Source organism: Triticum urartu, chromosome 7A (genome assembly GCF_056163025.1).
Source record: "Triticum urartu cultivar PI428250 chromosome 7A, HENAU_Tu73, whole genome shotgun sequence".
Lineage (NCBI taxonomy): Eukaryota > Viridiplantae > Streptophyta > Magnoliopsida > Poales > Poaceae > Triticum > Triticum urartu.
In genome coordinates this window covers 430906270-430932184 of record NC_141879.1, presented here as the reverse complement: position 1 = coordinate 430932184, position 25915 = coordinate 430906270, and positions in this window count along the sequence as shown.

Below are 25915 nucleotides of genomic sequence, written 5' to 3'. Positions count from 1 at the left end.
CTTCATTATTTTCTGAAAAATTATGAAATTTTTAGTAACTTCAAACAAAAGTGAACCAATCTCAACAAAATTGATAGCAACAACTCCTACAAGTGCCTAGAGCCTATATCATGCATTAGAACTACTTTTGACCATATAAATTTGACATGCAAGCTCAAGAACAGGGTCACCTAAGCAGCACAAATTTGCAATGAATAAAGCACTAGAACAAAAACTAATTGGACCAATGGAGGAGTCACATACCAAGGAACAATCCCCCCAAGCAGTTTTGTGAGAGTTGCTTTGAGCAAGGAGATCGAAAATCACAGTAAAATGAGCTAGAACTCGTGCTTGAGCTAGATATTCGTGTTTGTGGGAGGAAGAAGAAGTGTGTGGGTGCAGGAATAAGTGGAGGAGGGCCACCATGGGCCCACGAGGCAGGGGGAGCGCCTAGGGGGTAGGGCGCGCCCTCCACCCTCGTGGCCAGGTGGATGCCCCTCCTGCTGTGTTCTCAGTGCCAGATATTCTCAAATATTCCACAAAAAATCATATTTAAATTTCAGGGCATTTGGAGAACTTTTATTTTCGGGGTATTTTTATATTGCACGGATAATTCAGATAACAGACAGAAAATTACTATTTTTATTTTATTTAATATAAATAACAGAAAGTAAGAGGAGGGTACAGAAGGATGTGCCTTCTAGTTTCATCCATCTCATGCTCATCGAAAGGAATCCACAAACAAGGTTGATCAAGTCTTTTTAACGAACTCATTCCGAATAACATGGAACCAGAGAAATTTCGAATAACACTATGTTACCTCAACGGGGATATGCACATCCCCAATAATAAGAATATCATATTTCTTCTTGACAGTAGAAAGAGGAAATTCAAAACCTCCAAATATAATCGATGGAATTTTGCCAATAGAGTTGATACTATGAACTTGAGGTTGTTTCCTCGGAAAGTGTACCGTATGCTCATTACCATTAACATGAAAAGTGGAATTGCCTTTAGTGCAATCAATAACAGCCCCTGTAGTATTCAAAAAGGGTCTTCCAAGAATAATAGACATACTATCGTCCTCGGGAATATCAAGAATAACAATGTCCATTAAAATAGTAACGTTTGCAACTACAACATGCACATCCTCACAAATACCGATAGGTATAGCAGTTGATTTATCAGCCATTTGCAAAGATATTTCAGTAGGTGTCAACTTATTCAAATCAAGTCTACGATATAAAGAGAGAGGCATAACACTAACACCGGCTCCAAGATCACATAAAGAAGTTTTAACATAATTTCTTTTAATGGAGCATGGTATAGTGGGTACTCCTGGATCTCTAAGTTTCTTTGGTATTCCACCCTTAAAAGTATAATTAGCAAGCATGGTGGAAATTTCAGCTTCCGTTATCTTTCTTTTATTTGTAACAATTTCTTTCATATACTTATCATAAGGATTCATTTTAAGCATATCAATTAATCGCATATGCAAAAAGATAGGTCTAATCATTTCAGCAAAGCGCTCAAAATCCTCATCATCCTTTTTCTTAGATGGTTTGGGAGGAAAATGCATGGGTTTCTGAACCCAAGGCTCTCTTTCCTTACCGTGTTTCCTAGCAACAAAGTCTTTCTTATCATAACATTGATTCTTCGATTGTGGGTTATCAAGATCAACAGCAGGTTCAATTTCTATATCATTATCATTACTAGGTTGAGCATCATCATGAACATTATCATTAGCATTATCACTAGTTTTAGGTTCATTACCAGATTGTGTTTCAGCATCAAAAATAGAAATATCTTTTGGATTCTCAGGTGTATGAACAATAGGTTCACTAGAAGCATGCAAAGTCCTATCATTTTTCTTTTTCTTCCTTTTAGAAGGACTAGGTGCGTCTATATTATTTCTCTGAGAATCTTGCTCAATTCTCTTAGGATGGCCTTCAGGATACAAAGGTTCCTAGGTCATTTTACCACCTCTAGTCATAACTCTAACAACATTATCATTATCCTTACTATTCAATTCATTGAGTAAATCATTTTGAGCCTTAAGTACTTGTTCTACTTGAGTGGTAACCATAGAAGCATGTTTACTAATAAGTTTAAGTTCACCTTTGACATTAGCCATATAATCACCCAAGTGTTCAAGCATATTTGAATTTTATTTCAATTGTCTACCAAATAAGCATTGAAGTCTTCTTGCTTAACCATAAATTTATCAAACTCATCTAAGCATGGGCTAGCAAACTTAGTAAGAGGGATTTCAGCTTTATCATATCCATAGAGAGAATTTACCTTTACTACCTGTGTCGGGTTGTCAAGACCATGGGTTTCTTCAATAGGTGAAGGATTAAGATCATATGTTTCCTCAACAGGCAGTAAATTAAGACCGTGTATTTCTTCAATAGGAGGTAAATTCTTAACATCTTCAGCTTTAATACCTTTTTCTTTCATAGATTTCTTTGCCTCTTGCATATCTTTAGGACTGAGAAATAGAACACCTCTTTTCTTCGGGGTTGGTTTAGGAATAGGCTCATGAAGTGCCAATTATTTTTATTTGTCAACATATTATTCAATAGAATTTCAGCTTCATCCAGTGTTCTTTCCCTGAAAACAGAACCAGCACAACTATCCAGGTAATCTCTGGAAGCATCGGTTAGTTCATTATAAAAGATATCAAGTATTTCATTTTTCTTAAGAGGATGATCAGGCAAAGCATTAAGTAACTTGAAAAGCCTCCCGCAAGCTTGTGGGAGACTCTCTTCTTCAATTTGCACAAAATTATATATATCCCTTAAGGCAGCTTGTTTCTTATGAGCGGGGAAATATTTTAGCAGAGAAGTAATAAATCATATCCTGGGGACTACGCACACAACTAGGATCAAGAGAATTAAACCATATCTTAGCATCACCCTTTAATGAGAATGAAAATATTTTAAGGATATAAAAGTAACGAGTTCTCTCATCTTTAGTGAACAGGGTGGCTATATCATTTAATTTAGTAAGATGTGCCACAACAGTTTCAGATTCATAGCCATGAAAAGGATCAGATTCAACCAAAGTAATTATATCAGGATCAACAGAGAATTTATAATCCTTATCAGTAACACAGATAAGTGAAGTAGCAAAAGCAGGGTCAGGTTTCATTCTAGCATTAAGAGATTGCTGCTTCCATTTAGCTAATAACCTCTTGAGTTCGTATCTATCTTTGCAAGCTAAAATAGCTAGAGCAGCTTCTTTTTCAAAAACATAACCCTCAGGAATAATAGGTGATTCATATTCATTAGAGGGAGAGTCTTCGTCATCACTTTCATCAATATTATCAGATTCAATATTTTCATTCTCTCTAACCCTAGCAAGTTGTTCATCAAGAAATTCACCAAATGGCACAGTAGTATCAAGCGTAGAAGTAGTTTCATCATAAGTATCATGCATAGCATAAGTGGCATCATCAATAACATGCGACATATTAGAACGAATAGCAAGAGCGGGTTTAGGTGTCGCAAGCTTACTCAAAACAGAAGGTGAATCAAGTGCAGAGCTAGATGGCAGTTCCTTACCCCCCTCGTAGTTGAGGGATAAATCTTGGTTTTTGGATCTCTCAAGTTCTTCATAATGATAAGCAGATATAAATCCCAAGTGACTCAAAGAATAGAGCTATGCTCCCCGGCAACGGCGCCAGAAAATAGTCTTGATAACCCACAAGTATAGGGGATCGCAACAGTTTTTGAGGGTAGAGTATTCAACCCAAATTTATTGATTCGACACAAGGGGAGCCAAAGAATATTCTCAAATATTAGCAGCTGAGTTGTCAATTCAACCACACCTGGAAACTTAATATCTGCAGCAAAGTATTTAGTAGCAAAGTAATATGATAGTAGTGGTAACGGTAGCAAAAGGTAACAGTAGCAAAAGTAGTGTTTTTGTATTTTGTAGTGATTATAGCAATAGCAACGGAAAAGTAAATAAGCGAAGAACAATATATGGAAAGCTCGTAGGCAATGGAGTGGTGATAGAGAATTATGCCGGATGCGGTTCATCGGGTAACAGTCATAACCTAGGGTGACACGGAACTAGCTCCAATTCATCAATGTAATGTAGGCATGTATTCCGAATATAGTCATACGTGCTTATGGAAAAGAACTTGCATGACATCTTTTGTCCTACCCTCCCGTGGCAGCGGGGTCCTAGCGGAAACTAAGGGATATTAAGGCCTCCTTTTAATAGAGTACCGGACCAAAGCATTAACACATAGTGAATACATGAACTCCTCAAACTACGGTCATCACCGGTAAGTATCCTGATTATTGTCACTTCAGTGTTAACGGATCATAACACATAATAGGTGACTATAGACTTGCAAGATAGGATCAAAACTCTCATATATTGATGAAAACATAATAGGTTCAGATCTGAAATCATGGCACTCGGGCCCTAGTGACAAGCATTAAGCATAGCAAAGTCATAGAAACATCAAACTCAGAACATAGTGGATACTAGGGATCAAACCCTAACAAAACTAACTCGATTACATGATAAATCTCATCCAACCCATCACCATCCAGCAAGCCTACGATGGAATTACTCACGCACGGCGGTGAGCATCATGAAATTGGTGATGGAGGATGGTTGATGATGACAATGGCGACGGATTCCCCTCTCCGGAGCCCCGAACGGACTCCAGATCAGCCCTCCTGAGAGGTTTTAGGGCTTGGCGGCGGCTCTGTATCGTAAAACGCGATGAATCCTTCTCTCTGATTTTTTTTCTCCCCGAAATAAAATATATAGAGTTGGAGTTGAGGTCGGAGGAGCACCAGGGGGCCCACGAGGTAGTGGGCGCGCCCCCCACCCTCGTGGATAGGGTGTGGGCCCCTGGTCTTCATCTTTTGCAAGGATTTTTTATTATTTCCGAAATGATGTTCCGTGAAGTTTCAGGTCATTCCGAGAACTTTTGTTTCTGCACATAAATAACACCATGGTAATTCTACTGAAAACAGCGTCAGTCCGGGTTAGTTCCATTCAAATCATGCAAGTTAGAGTCCAAAACAAGGGCAAAAGTGTTTGGAAAAGTAGATACGACGGAGACGTATCAAGCGTTATTTTTGGAACAAACGTGATCCGGGAGACTTGGAGTGGATGTCAAGAAACAATCGAGGAGGCCACGAGGCGGGGGGGCGCGCCCTCCACCCTCGTGGGCCCCTCGCTGCTCCACCGACCTTCTTCTTCCTCCTATATATATCCATATACCCCGCAAACATCCAGGAGCACCACGAAACCCTATTTCCACCGCCGCAACCTTCTGTACCCAAGAGATCCCATCTTGGGGCCTTTTCCGGAGCTCCGTCGGAGGGGCATTGATCATGGAGGGCCTCTACATCAACTCCATGGCCTCTCCGATGATGTGTGAGTAGTTTATTTCAGACCTTCGGGTCCATAGCTAGTAGCTAGATGGCTTCTTCTCTCTCTTTGGATCTCAATACAAAGTTCTCCTCGATTCTCTTGGAGATCTATTCGATGTAATCTTCTTTTGCAGTGTGTTTGTCGAGATCCAATGAATTGTTGGTGTATGATCAAGTTTATCTATGAGCAATATTTGAATATTCTCTGAATTCTTTTATGTATGATTGGTTTATCTTTTCAAGTCTCTTCGAATTATCAGTTTGGTTTGCTACTAGATTGATCTTTCTTGCAATGGGAGAAGTGCTTAGCTTTGGGTTCAATCTTGCGGTGCTCAATCCCAGTGATAGAAAGGGAAACGACACGTATTGTATTGTTGCCATCGAGAATAAAAAGATGGGGTTTATATCATATTGCATGAGTTTATCCCTCTACATCATGTCATCTTGCTTAAGGCGTTACTCTGTTTTTATGAACTTAATACTCTAGATGCATGCTGGATAAAGGTCGATGTGTGGAGTAATAGTACTAGATGTAGGCAGGAGTCAGTCTACTTGTCGCGGACGTGATGCCTATATACATGATCATACCTAGATATTCTCATAATTATTCGCTTTTCTATCAATTGCTCGACAGTAATTTGTTCACCCATCGTAATACTTATGCTTTCTTGAGAGAAGCCACTAGTGAAACCTATGGCCCCCGGGTCTATTCTCCAACATACAAGTTTCCAATCTATTTTATTTTGCAATCTTTACTTTCAATCTATATCATAAAAATACCAAAAATATTTATATTATTATTATCATCTCTATCAGATCTCACTCTTGCAAGTGGTCGTGAAGGGATTGACAACCCCTTTATCGTGTTGCTTGCGAGGTTCTTATTTGTGTGTGTAGGTACGAGGTGACTCGCGCGTGATCTCCTACTGGATTGATACCTTGGTTCTCAAAAACTAAGGGAAATACTTACGCTGCTTTACTGCACCACCCTTTCCTCTTCAAGGGAAAACCAACGCAGTGCTGAAGAGGTAGCAAGAAGGATTTCTGGCGCCGTTGCCGCAGAGATCTACGCCAAGTCAAGACATACCAAGTACCTATCACAACTCTTATCCTTCGCATTACATTATTTTCCATTTGCCTCTCGTTTTCCTCTCCCCCACTTCACCATTGCCGTTGTTTTCGCCCTCTCTTTTCCCTTCGCCTCTTTTTATCTTACCTCTTTTTGCTTGTTGCCCTTATGGATTTACCAAAAGGAGTTGATCTTCACCTTAGAAGGTTGGAAGAAATCGAAAACAACGTTAGAAGTTTTATGTCCTTGCAGTTTGAGCATAATAATTTCTTTAGAAACGAGCTTAAAGAACAAAGAAGTTTTATCGGTTTCATGAATAAAGAGCTCGACGATATGTCTAAGGAATTTTATGGTTTAAGGTCTCAGCTTGCTCATCTTGAAAAATTAACTGATGAAATCTCGGATAAGCAGGCCAGCTTAGTTAATAAGATGGCCGCTAAACCGGAAAGTTTTAATGATAATAAGGATGAAGATCTAAAAGTAATTGATGTGTCCCCTATTAAATCTTTGTTTTGCAATATGAATCTTGATAATGATGGGACAGGAGATGAGTCAACTTTAGTTAGAAGGCGTCCCAAAAATTCGGAGTTTTTAGATATTGATGCAAAAATTGGTAAAAGTAGGATTGAAGAGGTCAAAACTTTAGATAGCAACGAACCCACTATCTTGGATTTCAAGGAATTTAATTATGATAATTGCTCTTTGATAGATTGTATTTCCTTGTTGCAATCCGTGCTAAATTCTCCTCATGCTTATAGTCAAAATAAAGCTTTTACTAAACATATCGTTGATGCTTTGATGCAATCTTATGAAGAAAAACTTGAGTTGGAAGTTTCTATCCCTAGAAAACTTTATGATGAATGGGAACCTACAATTAAAATTAAAATTAAAATTAAAGATCATGAGTGCTATGCTTTGTGTGATTTGGCTGCTAGTGTTTCCCCGATTCCAAAAACTTTGTGTGATTTGCTAGGTTTCCATGAATTTGATGATTGTTCTTTAAACTTGCACCTTGCGGATTCCACTATTAAGAAACCTATGGGAAACATTAATGATGTTCTTATTGTTGCAAATAGGAATTATGTGCCCATAGATTTCATTGTTCTTGATATAGATTGCAATCCTTCATGTCCTATTATTCTTGGTAGACCTTTCCTTAGAACGATTGGTGCAATTATTGATATGAAGGAAGGGAATATTAAATTCCAATTTCCGTTAAGGAAAGGCATGGAACACTTCCCTAGAAAGAAAATTAAATTACCATATGAATATATTATGAGAGCCACTTATGGATTGCCTACCAAAGATGGCAATACCTAGATCTATCCTCACTTTTACGCCTAGCTAGGGGCGTTAAACGATAGTGCTTGTTGGGAGGCAACCCAATTTTATTTTTATTCCTTGCTTTTTGCTCCTGTTTAGTAATAAAAAAATTATACAGCCTCTGTTTTGGTTGCGTTTTTTGTGTTTAATTAGTGTTTGTGCCAAGTAGAACCGTTGGGAAGACTTGGGAAAGTCTTTTTGATCTTGCTGTAAAAAAACAGAAACTTTAGCGCTCACGAGAATTGCTGCCATTTTTTATTAGAGAGTGATATTTAGTTAATTATTTTTTCAGATGATTAATAGATAAATTCCTCACGTCCATAAATTTATTTTAGAATTTTGGGGGTTCTAGAAGTTTGCGTTAATTACAGATTACTACAGATTGTTCTGCTTTTGACAGATTCTGTTTTTCGTGTGTTGTTTGCTTATTTTGATGAATCTATGGCTAGTAAAAGAGTTTATAAACCATAGAGAAGTTGTAATACAGTAGGTTTAACACCAATATAAATAAATAATGAGTTCATTGCAGTACCTTTAAGTGGTGTTTTGTTTTCTTTTGCTAACGGAGCTCACGAGATTTTCTTGTTATGTTTTGTGTTGTGAAGTTTTCAAGTTTTGGGTAAATATTTGATGGATTATGGAACAAGGAGCGGCAAGAGCCTAAGCTTGGGGATGCCCATGGCACCGCAAGGTAAAATACAAATACACCAAAAATCCTAAGCTTGGGGATGCCCCGGAAGGCATCCCCTCTTTTGTCTTCGTTCATCGGTAACTTTACTTGGAGCTATATTTTTATTCGCCACATGATATGTGTTTTGCTTGGAGCGTCTTGTATGATATGAGTCTTTGCTTTTTAGTTTACCACAATCATCCTTCCTGTACACACCTTTTGAGAGAGAGACACATGAATTGGAATTTATTAGAATACTCTATGTGCTTCACTTATATCTTTTGAGCTATATAGTTTTTGATCTAGTGCTTCACTTATATCTTTTAGAGCACGGTGGTGGTTTTATTTTATAGAAATAATTGATCTCTCATGCTTCACTTATATTATTTTGAGAGTCCTTTAGAACAACATGGCAATTTGCTTTTAGGCATAATAAGAACTTTGATACAAGTGCATTGAATACTAAGAGAAGTTTGATACTTGATGATTGTTTTGAGATATGGAGATGGTGATATTAGAGTCATGCTAGTTGAGTAGTTGTGAATTTGAGAAATACTTGTGTTGAAGTTTGTGATTCTCATAGCATGCACATATGGTGAACCGTTATGTGATGAAGTCGGAGCGTGATTTATTTATTTATTGCCTTCCTTATGAGTGCCGGTCGGGGACGAGCGATGGTCTTTTCCTACCAATCTATCCCCCTAGGAGCATGCGGGTATTACTTTGTTTTGATAACTAATATATTTTTGCAATAAGTATGTGAGTTCTTTATGACTAATGTTGAGTCCATGGATTATACGCACCCTGACCCTTCCACAATTGCTAGCCTGTCTAGTACCGCGCAACTTTCGCCGGTACCATAAACCCGCCATATACCTTCCTCAAAACAGCCACCATATGTACCTATTATGGCATTTCCATAGCCATTCTGAGATATATTGCCATGCAACTTTCCATCGTTCCGTTTGCTATGACACGCTTCATCATTGTCATATTGCTTTGCATGATCATGTAGTTGACATCGTATTTGTGGCAAAGCCACCGTTCATAATTCTTTCATATATGTCACTCTTGATTCATTGCATATCTCGGTACACCGCCGGAGGCATTCACATAGAGTCATATTTTGTTCTAAGTATTGAGTTGTAATTCTTGAGTTGTAAGTAAAAAAGAAGTGTGATGATCATCATTATTAGAGCATTGTCCCAGTGAGGAAAGGATGATGGAGACTATGATTCCCCCACAAGTCGGGATGAGACTCCAGACGAAAAAAAAGAAAAAAAGAGGCCAAAAAAAGAAGAAGGCCCAAATAAAAAAGGAAAAAATGAAATGAGAGAAAAAGAGAGAAGGGGCAATGTTACTATCCTTTTTCCACACTTGTGCTTCAAAGTAGCACCATGATCTTCATGATAGAGAGTCTCCTATGTTGTCACTTTCATAAACTAGTGGGAATTTTACATTATAGAACTTGGCTTGTATATTCCAATGATGGGCTTCCTCAAATTGCCCTAGGTCTTCATGAGTGTCGGTGTCAAAACCGGAGGATCTCGGGTAGGGGGTCCCGAACTGTGCGTCTAAGGCTGACGGTAACAGGAGGCGGGGGACACAATGTTTACCCAAGTTCGGGCCCTCTCGATGGAGGTAATACCCTACTTCCTGCTTGATTGATCTTGATGATATGAGTATTACAAGAGTTGATCTACCACGAGATCGTAGAGGCTAAATCCTAGAAGCTAGCCTATGATTATGATTGTTCTTGTCCTACGGACTAAACCCTCCGGTTTATATAGACACCAGAGGGGGCTAGGGTTACACATAGTCAGTTATAGAGAAGGAGATCTACATATCCGAATCGCCAACCTTGCCTTTCACGCAAAGGAGAGTCCCACCTAGACACAGGACGAAGCCTTCAATCTTGTACCTTCATAGTCCAACAGTCCGGCAAAAGTACATAGTTCGGTTGTCTGAGGACCCCCTAATCTAGGACTCCCTCAGTAGCCCCTGAACCAGGCTTCAATGACGATGAGTCCGACGCGCAGATTGTCTTCAGCATTGCAAGGCGGGTTCCTTCTTCGAATACTCCATAGAAGATTTTGAACACAAGGATTGTGCCCTTCTCTGCGAAACAAATTCCACATACCACCGTAGAGAGTGCAATATTCCACAAATCCAATCTGCTGCAACTTTTCATAACGTGACATCACGCCACGACCCGATCTTTATTCAAACCGTTTTCCTAAACCAGCTGCTGCACATGTTGCGAGGCGATTTCCTTGGCACGTCTTGTCGAAGCAGAGATCGTGTCCCCTTATCACGGGATTCTCATCAATACGGGTATGGGTAACCCAACCGTGCCATCAATCGCGGCGTTTGGGGAATAAGCGATTTTATGGGGCAAGTGGGGAGGCGCACAGTTTCTACCACCTTTATAAAGGGACAAGGATTCCTCTTTTTCACCCACGCCTTCTTCTTCCCATGCCCATCCATTCTCGCGCACTCGAGCTCCAGCGCCCAAGTTCTCATCTTCTCCGCAAAGCCATTCCAAACATGTCCGGAGCGGGAGGCAAGTGGATGGTCTCCTCCATTACGGAGGAGGACATTACGAAGCTCCGGTAAGCCGGATACCTGGCCGCAGACATCGCGCACCGGCTCCCAGACGCGAGGTAGATCGTCCCTACTCCAGAACCCCATGAGAGGGTTGTATTCCTCACCCACTTTGTTCGTGGACTGGGATTTTCCCTCCACCCATTTGTCCGCAGTCTCATGTTCTACTACGGGCTGGACTTCCATGATCTGGCCCCCAATTTCATCCTCAACATCTCAGCGTTTATCGTCGTGTGCGAGGCCTTCCTCCGCATCAAGCCCCACTTCGTCCTGTGTCTGAAGACCTTCAACGTGAAACCGAAGGTGGTGGTCGGCCAGCAAGCGGAGTGCGGAGGCGCCATGGTGGGCAAAATGCCCAACGTCACCTGGCTCGAAGGCTCCTATGTGGAGACCATGAAGGGGTGGCAATCGGGGTGGTTCTATATCACCGAGCCGCGCGACACCGACTGGGTGGCGGCCCCCGAATTTCGATCCGGCATCCCCATGCGGCTCACCTCCTGGAAAGAGAAGGGCCTATCCTGGGGTTCATCGGTGGAGCTGACCGGATTCCAGAGCTGTGTTAAAAATATGATAAGCAAGAAAATCAAGCTTGTCAACATGGTCCAGGTCATGATCTTCCGCCGGATCCTTCCGTGTCAAAGACGGGCATTCAATATGTGGGAGTTCGACCCGGCCAAGCACCAGACGTTGCGAGAGCTTTTCGACACGATGCACAAAGACGTCTGGAAGGTGTTGTTCAAGGCCGCCGAGGTACCTACTCCCCTTACCGAGGACCGCGGACTCAGCGCAAAGCACCCTGCCAATTCGGTAAGCTCTTTATATCTCACAAGATGTTCCTTTCACCAGTATAATCATGTGAGGGATCTGAGCCTCCACGCCATTTTAACAGGACTGGGTAGCGACAGCGGAGCGGATCGATTGTCCGGCCCCACTACCCAAAGATCCAGCAAAGGCTCTCTTAACGGAGATGCTGGTTCCGGCGCCCTATGATGCGCCGGAGAAGAAGGCCAAGAAGAAGGCCGCGGGGACCAGGAAAGGTCTCCGGCACAAGGTTATATCAGACTCATCATCCAAAAACACCAAGGCGCACTCCTCCCACGAAAATGAGGAGGAGGAAGAGGAAAGTTCTCCCCCCCCCCAATCGGGGGGGACAAGAAAAGGAAGGCCGCCCCATATAGGGTGGCCAAAGGGTCCAAGAAGGGAAGGACCCTCCTTCCGGACCACTCCACAACAGCCGCTTACAGCGACGAGGAGTGGTTTCCTAGGGACAAGCCCTTGGCAAAGTCGTAAGTATCTGGATACTATAATAGTTCTGGTATGTTTTGTTTTATTGCTTCTTATCATGTCAAACATGATCGTGCAGTCCATCCAAAGTCCACATCGACGTATCTTCTTCGGATGGGTCTTTGGGCCAGTCGGCGATGAACAGCGATTCACTCCCGACAGCTACGTCCCCCCGGCCCACGGACGACATCGAGGTGTTGTCTCAGAGGGCACCGGACCAAGGGGAGATAATTCTAGAGGCGCCCCAAGGCAACATCCCAGATGTCGGGCGCATGGGGGGTAAGACTCCTATGGGTTCTAATGACGGGGGCCGCAGCAAGTTTGGCCCCCAGCCGGATACTGCGCCGGAACCTCTAGTGGTTCCGGATTCTGTCAGGCGACCCCTCGCTAAGGGGGGCAAGCCGTCTATGCCGATGGCCTTTGTCCATCTAGAGGCATCGGAAAACTTGCTAGAAGTGCTTCGCGGCGCTTCCATTAATGAAGAGCACCACACCATCATGAGTGTCGTGGTCGAGAAGGTTCGGTCCACCAAAAGCGGATTGACAGAAGCCTGTGCCAGCCTCCTAACAGGCTTTGAGGTAAGTAACCAAATTATGAGAAAATATCACAGCATAGATAGTAGCCCCTGATGCTCTGTTTGGTGTTCGCAAAGAAAGGCCGAACAGAGGATCAAATAACAATCACAGGAGTCTAATCAGAATATGTCTATGTGAATAAGCAGGCTTCGCTGCTGGCCGCTGCCGCTCATATTGTGGAGGTCTCCGGACTGAAGCGGGGCCTTGAGCGGTCCAAGGAAGAGCTCGGCCTTACCAAGAGGCAGCTCGAAGAGAACAAAGGTAAGTGATAGCCCGTCTATATATTGATAAAGAAAAAAAGTGGTTATTAGATCATAGGATCATCATGAATTTTGCTAGGGGCCATGACCGAAGTGGCAGCCGTGAAGAAGCCGTTGTCTGAGGCTGAAGACAGAGCGGCCAAGGAGCGCATCAAGCGCGAGAAGCAAGAGGCCCGAGTTGGCGAGGTTCAGCAAGAGCTCCAGGATTTCGTCAAGAAATACGAGTCCTTGGAGCGTGACTCTAAGACGCAGGGGTCCGAGCTTGCGAAGGCCCTCGAGAACACACAAAATTACAAGGCCGAAGCCCAAAAGGCCCTCTAGGAGATTCATGCGGTCAAGAAGATAGCGGCGGGTAAGCCATTCATTATGCAAAGCAAGCATGTGAAGGAGACTTTCCTTTTACTTACCCGAATTCGGAGCTCTCCAGGAGCGTTTGCAGATCTACCACGCAGCGTATCGGATGCCACAGAGTTCTACCGGGCCGATGAAGGGATCTCGACGGAAAAGTTGTTCTGGTCACAATATGCTGGGACCGAACATCTGATGCCCTTGAGCGACCAGCTGAAGCAACTGGTCGAGCTTCACAAGGAGGCCGAACTGGCCATGAAGGGTCTCATAGTCCGAATGTGGCCTGGCGAGCCCCTACCTGACAGCTACTTTGGCCTGGTAAAGCGGCTTGTGAATGCATGCCCATGGTTTGAAGTCATAAAGCGGTCCGTCTGCATTGAAGGTGCGTGCACGGCCTTTGCCCGTGCGAAAGTGCACTGGGCGAAGATGGATGCCGAAAAGCCGGTGAAGGAGGCGCCACCGGAAGGCAAGGAGCATCGCCACCCCGAAAAGTATTATGACAATGTCCTGAAGAGTGTCCGCCTTGTGGTGGAGGAATCTGCTAATGATGTAATATTTGAATGAATGTACTCATGTGATCTTGTAATATGAAAATGAGTTCATGTGCGCTATATAACGCTTATCGATTTAAAATATTACCTTCTATGCGGCCGTTTATAAAATCTGAGAGTTGGCCAGTCGTCGGCTTCTGCCCCCATGTAACTAGTACTGAGGTGTTCGGGATAAATCTTAAACAGTCTTTATCCAAAAAAAAATTGGTCCTTTAAGGAGGTGTTTAGCACAGCGAACAAGGCAATCGGACTATACAGCTTTATCACTCTCACTTAGCCATAGAAGCCTACAATTTTAAATTTTGGCGAAGCCCCTAGTATTCGGAAGGCCGAACTTGGGGCGCTATATACGCCTAAATCAGACAAGGCCGATTCATCACCCGAAGCGGAAAAAATCTTTAAGGATTTGAGACATCTCGAACAGCGACCAGCTCTCGCCGCATCATGACAATCAGTTTTCGGCTTTCTCTACTGAGGTGCTCGTCCGAAAGAACCAGGACACAATCACAGTAGTTCTCCCAGTGCTACCTTAGCCGATATAGCGAAACGTAAGGTACCAAAACATGGGAGCCGGGCAAACCCAACTATTGACCCAAGACATGATTCGGAGCTGATGCATATAATGCTATAAGTTTGGGATGCCACACTGTCGAAAGTGTTCGAACTTTTCTTGCCGTGTTATGGGGTACACTGAAGCCCCAGGCACATTGGACGTACCAAAATGTACGGGTGCAACTTGTCGTAAAAAAGCAGACAAGGAAAAAATATGAAGAAATGCAATAATAAGCTGTAACATCCCAAATTTTCAATTTGGAATGTTATACAATAGATCATCATTGCATATCATATTTTATTGCATTTTGGTTGATCCTAGAAATTCTACGCAACTCAAGGACCCTCGGAGAGAGAGTTGGGGATTTTGTTATTTTCATATTTGAGTTTTCTCAAATTTTGAAAATAGGATCATTTGATTTTATTTATTTTATCTTCAATTATTTCTATTATCAGAATATGAGACAGGGAATAAAGTGACTTTCCCAAAATAAAGAAATATTGAGGATTTAATAAAAAATCAAATAAGATTTTATTTTGGTTTTATTTGCTATTTTATTTGAATTTAGGAAAAATGTGTGTTTTTCAAAATTGCACTTAGGCCCCAAATAAATGTTCATCCTCTGCGGCTTGATTTTAGAAGTCAGGGAAAATTTATTTCGGGATTTTTGGAGTCAGTTTAGTATACCTTTTGTTTTTTCTGAGCGTAATTATTTAAAAAAACACGCGAACTGACCTACGGGCCGTATCCGGCCCGGACTCCTCCGGGGGGAGGCTTTATATAGCGCGACCCCGAGCCGAGCCAGCCCAAAGCCACGCCCCGCCGCCCCAAACCCTAAGCCGCCGCCGCCCTAAGCCACCGCCACCGCCGGAGTTCACTGCCGACAAGGTTCACCGCTGCCGCCGTTTTTTAGAAAAACCGTTCGGTTTTTCCGTCGGTTTTTTTTAGATCCGTTTTTTCGATAGATCATTTTTTTCAGTTTAGTTTATTTAGCGAGTGTTCACTCGTTCGTTCGTTTTAACGAACGCGTTCATCATTTAGGTCCAGATAACGAACGTTCATTGTTAATCTGTTCGTCGTTTTTTTTTCATGGATTAAATCCGTGATTTTTCTTATCGCGATTTCTGTTCCGATTTTCGTTCTAGTATAACTTTTCGCTCGTTTATCGGAATCAGGCGATTCAAGCCCCTGGAGTTTCGTCTCGAAACCCTCTTTCCGTTTAACCAACTCAAACAAGTTTTTCCCTCTGTAAAATTTGACCTAGATCTAGAATAGTAAATGAAGCTTGTTTCTTTTGCCCTTTGTCTTTCGTTGTTTCGTTCGATTTGATTCTCTTTGCCAACCGGAGTTCTTAAGTTGAACTTTCTGGTTAGATCTCTTATTTGATTTTTACCTGTGCATTAGTTGAGTACTTATTGTATGCTTGTTTGTTTGCGATAGAGTACCCGGAGTGCGCTGCTTGGTACTTCGAATCGCTAGGTTTTGCGGATCATCAGCAAGGCAAGTAACACTTTTATCATACCTCCTACTACCCAGTTTTTATTGCATTAGATCAATCCTCACACATTGCATGATTAGGGTCTAATTAAATTGTGGGTTTGGGGAAGTAGATGAGGTAGTACCTATCACGTGTTTTATTATCAAACCTTTGGGAGTTACTTCTACGTTTGCTTATTATGCCATGCTATGCTAGTAGACGTGGATTGGGAGAGTGAAATCCATGACAGATGTGAGTTTGTTAAATTAATGGTTTATCTAAGGTGGCAACTTAAACACACATCTGGGTGGATTGAGGCACCTGGGTATTCCAGCGATTGCCTGTTTTCTTTTGGACCGCCACCCAGGCTCAAAGGGATCATGAGATTATTCATACTAGAAACTTTCGTGTGCCGCCACAAGCTATTATGGGCTCTAGCATAGTTGACTAAGTTGTGCGAACTCTTACAGTGGTAGACTAGCAGATGTAGGGGAAAGTAGGTGTAGCGGTCTACCCGATCGTAAGGTGCTAGCGCTTCTGAAAGACTATGTCTCGGTCATCCGTTTCTCAAACACCATGTAGTGCGAGAATCCCAACGGAGGAGATCGAGTCTTGTGGGGAGAAGTGCGCAAACCTCTGTAGAGTGTATAAACTAATCATGGTTAGCCGTGTCCCCGGTTATGGACATCTTGAGTATCTAGTACTTGGATTATCATGTGAATCTCATCATGTTACTCTAATTAATTTTGTTGGGTTTTTTAATGATGATGCTTAATTGGGATTGAGAGGGTGTCTACACTCTCAATGTTTAACAACCACCATGATAGTTAAATAAAATTTATTCCTTTGTAGTAGGGGAAAATTGGCTTTACGCAAAACTGTAACCATAGAGCTTTCCACCAGCCAAATATGCATATAGTATAGCCTATTTCTGTTATTTGTTCTGTATGTGTTACTTTGCCAGCATATTCCATGTGCTGACCCGTTTCGGGCTGCAACGTTCATGTTGCAGACTTTTCAGACGACGAGTAAGGTGTTTTTAGGTCGTGGTTCTATACTCAGTAATACCATTGGAGTTGATGGACTCACTTATCTTCCAAGCCTTCCGCTGTTATTGTTATTAGATGGCCTTAAGCCATATTTATTGTAATAAGTTCTCTTTTGAGACACTCGATGTAATAAGTGTGTGATTGCTACTCTGTTATAAATCCTTCAAGTATTGTGTGGTGTCAGCATTACTGATCCAGGGATGACACCAGAGCACAGAGATTGGACCGTTTGAGGTCTGGTTGCTACAAGATGGTATCAGAGCACACGCTGACTGTAGGACACGACCACTAAGCTAAAGCCCTAGATCACTACTCACTCTTCTCATTCTGACTCCTCATATTTTCTACTCTTTTAGGATTGCGGATGCAAGGAACAAGTTCACGCAACCGGATGAAGATACACCCTTTGGACGTCACTTGAAGGAAGTCACTAGATATCTGAACATAGGAGTACCAAGCTTCACCGGAACCTACAATGCCACTTTACCTGAAGAAGAGCGTTGGATGATTCAAGTTCAAGTTCCAGGAAGGACGTTCATGCCAGTCGCTGAGCCCATAGAGTTTTCCTTTGATGCACCAACCTGGAGTCTAGGAAAGAGCATGGCAGCTCACATCGCCATGGGACGCATTGGAGAAGTTTACCGCAATGATCTCAAGGATACAATCTACCAGATTTGTGGGCACCGAGATGAGCACTGGGAGATGATCAGCACCAGGAAGGATAGATCAGTTGCAGCTTTTATCCAGGAGTTAAACCAGCACATTCGACGTTAGGAGAACCAGATGTGCGCAGACATGATAGATCCGAAGAAGGCGAAGACAAGAATCAAGGAACTGGAGGAAGAACTCAAGGCTACACGTGAAGATTACGAAGAGGAAATCAAAGTATTAGTGGAGAAGAATGACGATCTGATCAAGAAGATCGGAATATTTACGGGAGTCCCTACACCAGTAGAAGAAGACAAGAACCCAAGGAGATTCGCCCGGAAGACTACATCATCATCGACGACACCGACTCGGATCCAGATGATAGCGATGATGACTATGTTGATGAAGCTGGAGCAGATATCATGGAGTCTGCAACCGAAGAATATTTCTAGTAGACCATCCCAATAGTAGTATTAGTCCACCATGTAAATATAGTAGTCCGAGCACTTTTGCGATAGTGAGATCGATTGTATGCCCTTGTTTGATTGAATGAAGTGAATTGTTTGGTTTTGCCTCATGTGCATATGGGTAGTGTTTTCTCTCTAGACCCCTCTCTATTCTTAAATCTCATCTTTTCTAAACCCTCAGATGCCTCCAAGATGTGACCCCGGATTTACCTTCCCACTGGAGCTCACCCAGTTGATCCAGCAGCAGAACACATTGATGCAGTTGCTAGTCCAGAATCAGAATCAGGGGAACAACAACAACAACCCACCACCACCACCACCTGTTGATCACTTAGCCCGTTTTCTTAGCCTGAATCCGCCGGTGTTTTCCAGTAGCACCGAGCCTATAGTAGCAGATGATTGGCTCCGCAAGACAGCAAGGGAGTTGACCACGACAGGATGCACAGATGCGGAAAAGGTGAAGTTTGCCGCACATCAGCTTGAAGGACCCGCAGATCATGGTGGGAGAATTTCACCGCCACTTTCCCTATCGACACTGTCACATGGGACCAGTTCCAGCGGGCTTTCCGTACTGCCCATGTTTCAGCAGGAGCTATGGCCATGAAGAAGCGAGAGTTTCACAACTTGCGCCAAGGAGGACGGACAGTTGGCCAGTATGTGGAGGACTTTAGTAAGCTAGCACGTTATGCCCCAGATGACGTTGCTACGGATGCAGCTAAGTAGGAGAAGTTTCTGGAAGGACTGAATGATGAGTTGAGCATGCAGTTGATGGTAGCAACCTTCAACAACTACCAGGAGTTGGTAGATCGTGCTCTCGTGATTGAAGGGAAGCGGCAGGAGATTGAGAATCGCAAGAGGAAGTATGGACAAGGAAAGTACAATTCAGGAGCTCAGCAGAAGCCACGTTTTACCCCTAGACCGGGAGGACATTTTCAGCATACCCATGGAGGAGGTAGCTCGCACAATCATAATGGAACCAAGAATGGGAATGGGAATGGAGGAAGCAACGGCCAGAACCGTACCAACCCATCAACCCCAGCCAAGAGAGACCTGAGCCAAGTCACTTTCTTTAAGTGCCAGAAGACCGGACATTATGCCAATGAATGTCCTGAATCACAGAATGGAAATGGCAATGGAAGCTCTGGGAAGAAGCCGAACCCTTTCAATAGGGGACAGGTGAACCACGTTAACGTGGAGGAGGTTGAAGAGCAGCCGGATGCAGTAATCGGTAAGTTTTTGGTTAAGTCATTTACTGCACTCGTTCTTTTCAATACTGGTGCATCGCATTCATACATATCAAGGGGATTTTGTGGATAAGTATAACCTGCCCACCAAAGTTCTTAGAACACCTATGTCAGTAAGCTCACCAGGAGCAGAGTATATGGCTAGTAAGGGATGTTTTCAAGTGCCATTGAGTATAGGTAGGCATGTGTTTCCCTCGGATTTGATCATTTTGGAATCACAAGGTTTGGATGTAATTCTGGGTATGGATTGGCTGTCGATGTATGGAGGAAACATCGATTGCTCCAGTAAGTCAATTTTGCTTACCACCCCAGAAGGAAGAAGGATCAAGTATGTATCCCGGCATTCCCAAAAAGGACTCAAGTGAATTCATTAACAGGAGTTGTTCAGGAGGAAGTACCAGTAGTGAAGGATTTCCCTGATGTATTTCCAGAAGAGTTGCCAGGCATGCCACCAGATAGAGATATTGAGTTTTTGATTGAGCTTTTGCCAGGCATAGGGCCAATATCTAAGAGACCATATAGGATGCCCGCAAAGGATTTGGAAGAGATTAAAAAGCAGATTAAGGAGTTACTGGATAAAGGATATATTCGCCCAAGTTCTTCGCCTTGGGGATCGCCAGTACTTCTAGTGGAGAAGAAGGATGGATCGTTAAGGATGGTTGTTGACTATCGAGGATTGAATGAAGTAACAAACAAGAACAAGTACCCACTACCGATGATCAATGATCTGTTTGATCGATTGCAAAGAGCTAAGGTATTTTCCAAGATCGATCTGCGATCAGGATACCATCAGTTGAAGATTCAAGAACAGGATATACATAAGACGGCTTTTACCACCAGGTATGGGCTGTATGAGTACACCGTTATGTCATTTGGTCTGACTAACGCACCTGCATATTTTATGAACATGATGAACAAAGTATTTATGGAGTTTTTGGATAAGTTCGTCATAGTGTTCATTGATGATATCCTGGTTTACTCGAAGAATGAAGAGGAGCATAAGGAGCATTTGCGTTTGGTACTTGGTAAGCTCAGAGAATATCAGTTATATGCCAAGTTTAGAAAATGTGAATTTTGGTTAAAGGAAGTTGGATTTCTCGGACACGTTATATCCGGAGAAGGTATAGTAGTAGATCCCACCAAGGTTGACACTGTAACAAATTGGGAAGCTCCAACAACAGTTAGAGAGATCCGGAGTTTTCTTGGACTCGCAGGATACTACCGGAGATTCATTGAAAATTTCTCGAAGATTGCAAAGCCTATGACGGAGTTATTAAAGAAGGATACCAAGTTCATATGGACCGAGGAATGTGAGGCCAGTTTCCAGGAGTTGAAGAAACGTTTGGTTACATCACCAGTGTTGATTTTGCTAGATCAGACCAAGGATTATGAGGTGTATTGCGACGCTTCATGTCGAGGACTTGGAGCAGTGCTTACGCAGGAAGGAAGAGTTGTTTCATATGCCTCACGACAGCTTAAGCCTCATGAATTGAATTATGCCACACATGATTTGGAGTTAGCAGCCATAGTGCATGCATTGAAGACTTGGAGACATTTTCTCATTGGAAACCATTATGAGGTGTACACGGATCACAAGAGTTTGAAGTATATTTTCACGCAGAAGGAGTTGAATCTCATGCAAAGGAGATGGTTGGAGCTCATCAAGGATTATGATATGAGATTGCATTATCACCTTGGAAAGGCTAACGTAGTAGCTGGGCGTTCAGCCGTAAAAGCCATGTCAACACTTTAATGATGGGAGATTTACCAAGAGAGTTAGCCGAGAATCTTCGTGAGCTGTGTTTGGAGATAGTCCCGAGAGGCAATGTAGCAGCATTGGAGATTCAGTCTACTTTGATGGATAAGATCAGAGAAGCTCAAAGGACTGACAAGGAGATCGCTTCTATTAAGGAGAAAATGAGCAAAGCAAAAGCTAAAGGATTTCGTGAGGATGAGCACGATACCTTATGGTTTGAAGACCGTGTTTATGTGCCTAATGATTCAGAGATCAGGAAGTTAATTCTGCAGGAGGCCCATGATTCACCGTATTCGATTCACCCAGGAAATACCAAGATGTATTTGGATTTGAAGGATACTTTCTGGTGGACCGGAATGAAGAAGCATATTGCAGAGTATGTAGAAGTTTGTGATGTATGTCAAAGAGTAAAGGCAGAGCATCAGAAGCCAGCAGGATTGCTACAGCCATTGCCAATACCCGAATGGAAGTGGGATAAGTTAGGAATGGATTTTATTACAGGATTGCCCAGAACTCGTTCAGGCTATGACTCGATATGGGTTGTAGTCAACCGTTTGACAAAGGTAGCTCATTTCATTCCAGTGAAGACTACCTATACCAGTGCTAAGTTAGCAAAGATATACATGACCAGGATCGTATGTCTGCATGGAGTTCCAAGGAGCATCGTATCAGATAGAGGAACCCAGTTTACCTCAAAGTTCCGGAATCAGTTGCATGAAACTTTGGGTACCAGGCTAGAGTTCAGTACAGCTTTCCATCCACAGACAGATGGACAGGCCGAGAGAGTCAATCAGATTTTGGAGGATATGATGAGAGCTTGTGCGCTAGATTATGGATCTAGTTGGGACGACAATTTGCCATATGTAGAGTTCTCTTACAACAATAGTTATCAAACCAGTTTGAAGATGGCCCCTTTTGAAGCCTTGTACGGAAGGAGGTGCAGGACCCCATTGTCGTGGGATGAAGTTGGAGACCGTTAGTTGTTTGGACCGGATCTGATTAAGGAGTCTGAACAGAAAGTAAAATTGATTCGCGATAGGCTCAAGGTAGCCCGGTCTAGATAGAAGAGCTATGCAGATTCAAAATGCAAGGAGATAGTTTACGAAGTCGGAGACCGAGTTTATCTTCGAGTATCTCCACTATGAGGAGTTAAGAGCTTTGGAGTTAAGGGAAAGTTAGCGCCACATTTTGTAGGACCATACAAAGTTTTGGAGCGTATGGGAGAAGTAGCCTACAAGTTGGAATTGCCCGAAGGATTGTCAGGAGTTCATGATGTATTCCATGTTTCACAGTTGAAGAAGTGCCACGCGGAGATGGCTGATATACCGCTAAGAGATACAGTACCGCTGGAAGCGATTCAGTTGGATAGTCAAGATTCTTGAGTATGCCAGCCGAGTCACCCGCAGCAAGGTTGTCAAGTTTTGCAAAGTTCAATGGAGCCACCACACGGAGGATGAAGCCACCTGGGAATGAGAGGAAGAATTGCTGAAGGACCACCCTCACCTATTTTCTAGCCAACCCGAATCTCGAGGGCGAGATTCATCTTAAGGGGGTAGGTTTGTAACATCCCAAATTTTCAATTTGGAATGTTATACAATATATCATCATTGCATATCATATTTTATTGCATTTTGGTTGATCCTAGAAATTCTACGCAACTCAAGGACCCTCGGAGAGAGAGTTGGGGATTTCGTTATTTTCATATTTGAGTTTTCTCAAATTTTGAAAATAGGATCATTTGATTTTATTTATTTTATCTTCAATTATTTCTATTATCAGAATATGAGAGAGGGAATAAAATGACTTTCCCAAAATAGAGAAATATTGAGGATTTAATTAAAAAATCAAATAAGATTTTATTTTGGTTTTATTTGCTATTTTATTTCAATTTAGGAAAAATGCGCGTTTTTCAAAATTGCATTTAAGCCCCAAATAAATGTTCATCCTGTGCGGCTTGATTTTAGAAGCCGGGGAAAATTTATTTCGGGATTTTTGGAGTCCATTTAGTTTTCCTTTTGTTTTTTTCTGAGCGTAATTATTTAAAAAAACGCGCGAACCGACCTACGGGCCGTATCCGGCCCAGACTCCTCCGGGGGGGGAGGCTTTATATAGCGCGACCCCGGGCCGAGCCAGCCCAAAGCCACGGCCCGCCGCCCCAAACCCTAAGCCGCCGCCGCCCTAAGTCGCCGCCGCCGCCGGAGTTCGCCGCCGACAAGGTTGACCGCCGCCGCCGTTTTTTTTAGAAAAACTGTTCGATTTTTCCGTCAGTTTTTTTCAGGTTTTTTTCAGATCCATTTTTTTTATAGATCAGTTTTTTTGGTTTAGTTTATTTAGCGAGCGTTCGCTCGTTCGTTTGTTTTAACGAATGCGTTCATCGTTTAGATCCAGATAACGAACGTTCGTTCGTTAATCTGTTCATCGTTTTTCTTTTCTCGGATTAAATCCGTGATTTTTCTGATCCGATTTTCGTTCTAGTATAATTTTCGCTCGTTTATCGGAATCAGGCGATTCAAGCGCGTGGAGTTTCGTCTCGAAACCCTCTTTCCGTTTAACCAACTCAAACAAGTTTTTCCCTCTGTAAAATTTGACCTAGATCCAGAATAGTAAACAAAGCTTATTTCTTTTGCCGTTTGTCTTTCGTTGTTTCGTTCGATTTGATTCTCTTTGCCAACCGGAGTTCTTAAGTTGAACTTTCTGGTTAGATCTCTTATTTGATTTTTACCTGTGCATTAGTTGAGTACTTATTGTATGCTTGTTTGTTTGCGATAGAGTACCCGGAGTGCGCCGCTTGCTACTTCGAATCGCTAGGTTTTGCGGATCATCAGCAAGGCAAGTAACACTTTGATCATAACTCCTACTACCCAGTTTTTATTGCATTAGATCAATCCTCACACATTGCATGATTAGGGTCTAATTAAATTGTGGGTTTTGGGAAGTAGATGAGGTAGTACCTATCACCTGTTTTATTATCAAACCTTTGGGAGTTACTTCTACGTTTGCTTATTATGCCATGCTATGCTAGTAGACGTGGATTGGGAGAGTGAAATCCATGACAGATGTGAGTTTGTTAAATTAATGGTTTATCTAAGGTGGCAACTTAAACACACATCTGGGTGGATTGAGGCACCTGGGTATTCCAGTGATTGCCTGTTTTCTTTTGGACCACCACCCAGGCTCAAAGGGATCATGAGATTATTCATACTAGAAACTTCCGTGTGCAGCCACAAGCTACTACGGGCTCTAGCATAGTTGACTAAGTTGTGCGAACTCTTACAGTGGTAGACTAGCAAATGTAGGGGAAAGTAGGTGTAACGGTCTACCTGATCTTAAGGTGCCAGCGCTTCTGAAAGACTATGTCTCGGTCATCCATTTCTCAAACACCATGTAGTGCAAGAATCCCAATGGAGGAGATCGAGTCTTGTGGGGAAAAGTGTGCAAACCTCTGCAGAGTGTATGAACTAATCATGGTTAGCCATGTCCCCGGTTATGGACATCTTGATTATCTAGTACTTAGATTATCATGTGAATCTCATCATGTTACTCTAATTAATTTTTTTGGTTTTTTAATGATGATGCTTAATTGGGATTGAGAGCGTGTCTACGCGAAAGTGCCCGTCTGGTCGAAGTAAGAAATAGCATTAGATACTGGTCAAACAGCAGACCCGAGCATATGGAGGACAAGTGGAAAGTGGATTCCAGGTTCGAGAGGTTCCTCCGTCTGCCTCGGCTCCAAGGCGGCTACCAAGCTCGTAAGCAAGCGGTCTGTTAATGATACTTAATGAAAAAGAGATCTTGCTCATCCGACATGGCATGAATCACCGAACCCGCACTCAGGAAGAGTAATGCTTTGAAAAACGCGTGATTCATTAAGTGAAAGACGCTAACCGAATAGTTAGAGATGCCACAAGCAAAGATCATATAGCCTAATTGACTGCAAGTTGCTATTGGTACTAGTGGAGTAGGATTGGCCTGTAATACCTCGTTCGAAGGAAAGGTACTTGTTCGAGGAAAGAAAGCGTATTAGTGCTCTGGGCTAATTGGTCGGGTAGAAGCTCGTAACAAGAGCAAGCATCGGAGAAAGCGTATGTACTCGTTCTCGAGTCAGGAAAGCACTTGTTGGCATTGGCGTCGGAAAGTAAAAGCAAGCAAGTTTTTCATATAGTTGTTTTTGTGTAGTGATCTCTGTTCATGGAGATCACGAGGCCCTGGGATTTGACCAAAACGGCATAATTGAAAGCTCTCGTCTCAGTCGCTCGCCTAAGAAAAGGTACCGGGTTGCTCCGTGATGACGAATAAGCAACCCAGCCCAATCCTTGCTTTCATAGAAAAAGGTGAATTTACTCGAATATTCGGCTGCTACGTTCTGTTAGGCGCTATGAATTACAGGAAATTCAGTGGTTGACTTGGACAGCAGGCGGGTTACACGTTCCACTGTGCCGAGATGTGAGGTGCAGGTGGTGATGATCACCCCGGGGTATGCGCTAGCGCCCTTGACGGGCACTCCAGGACCTGCCTACGCTCGTGAAAACCCAGGTCGGTCCTCCGACCAGATTAATCGTATTCTAGGCCGGAGCAATGAACCTATTTGAAGTGGCCCATTTTGGGTTGGTTCTCTTGAAGTGCATAGCCCGGCCCCTTTTCTCTTTCTTCCAA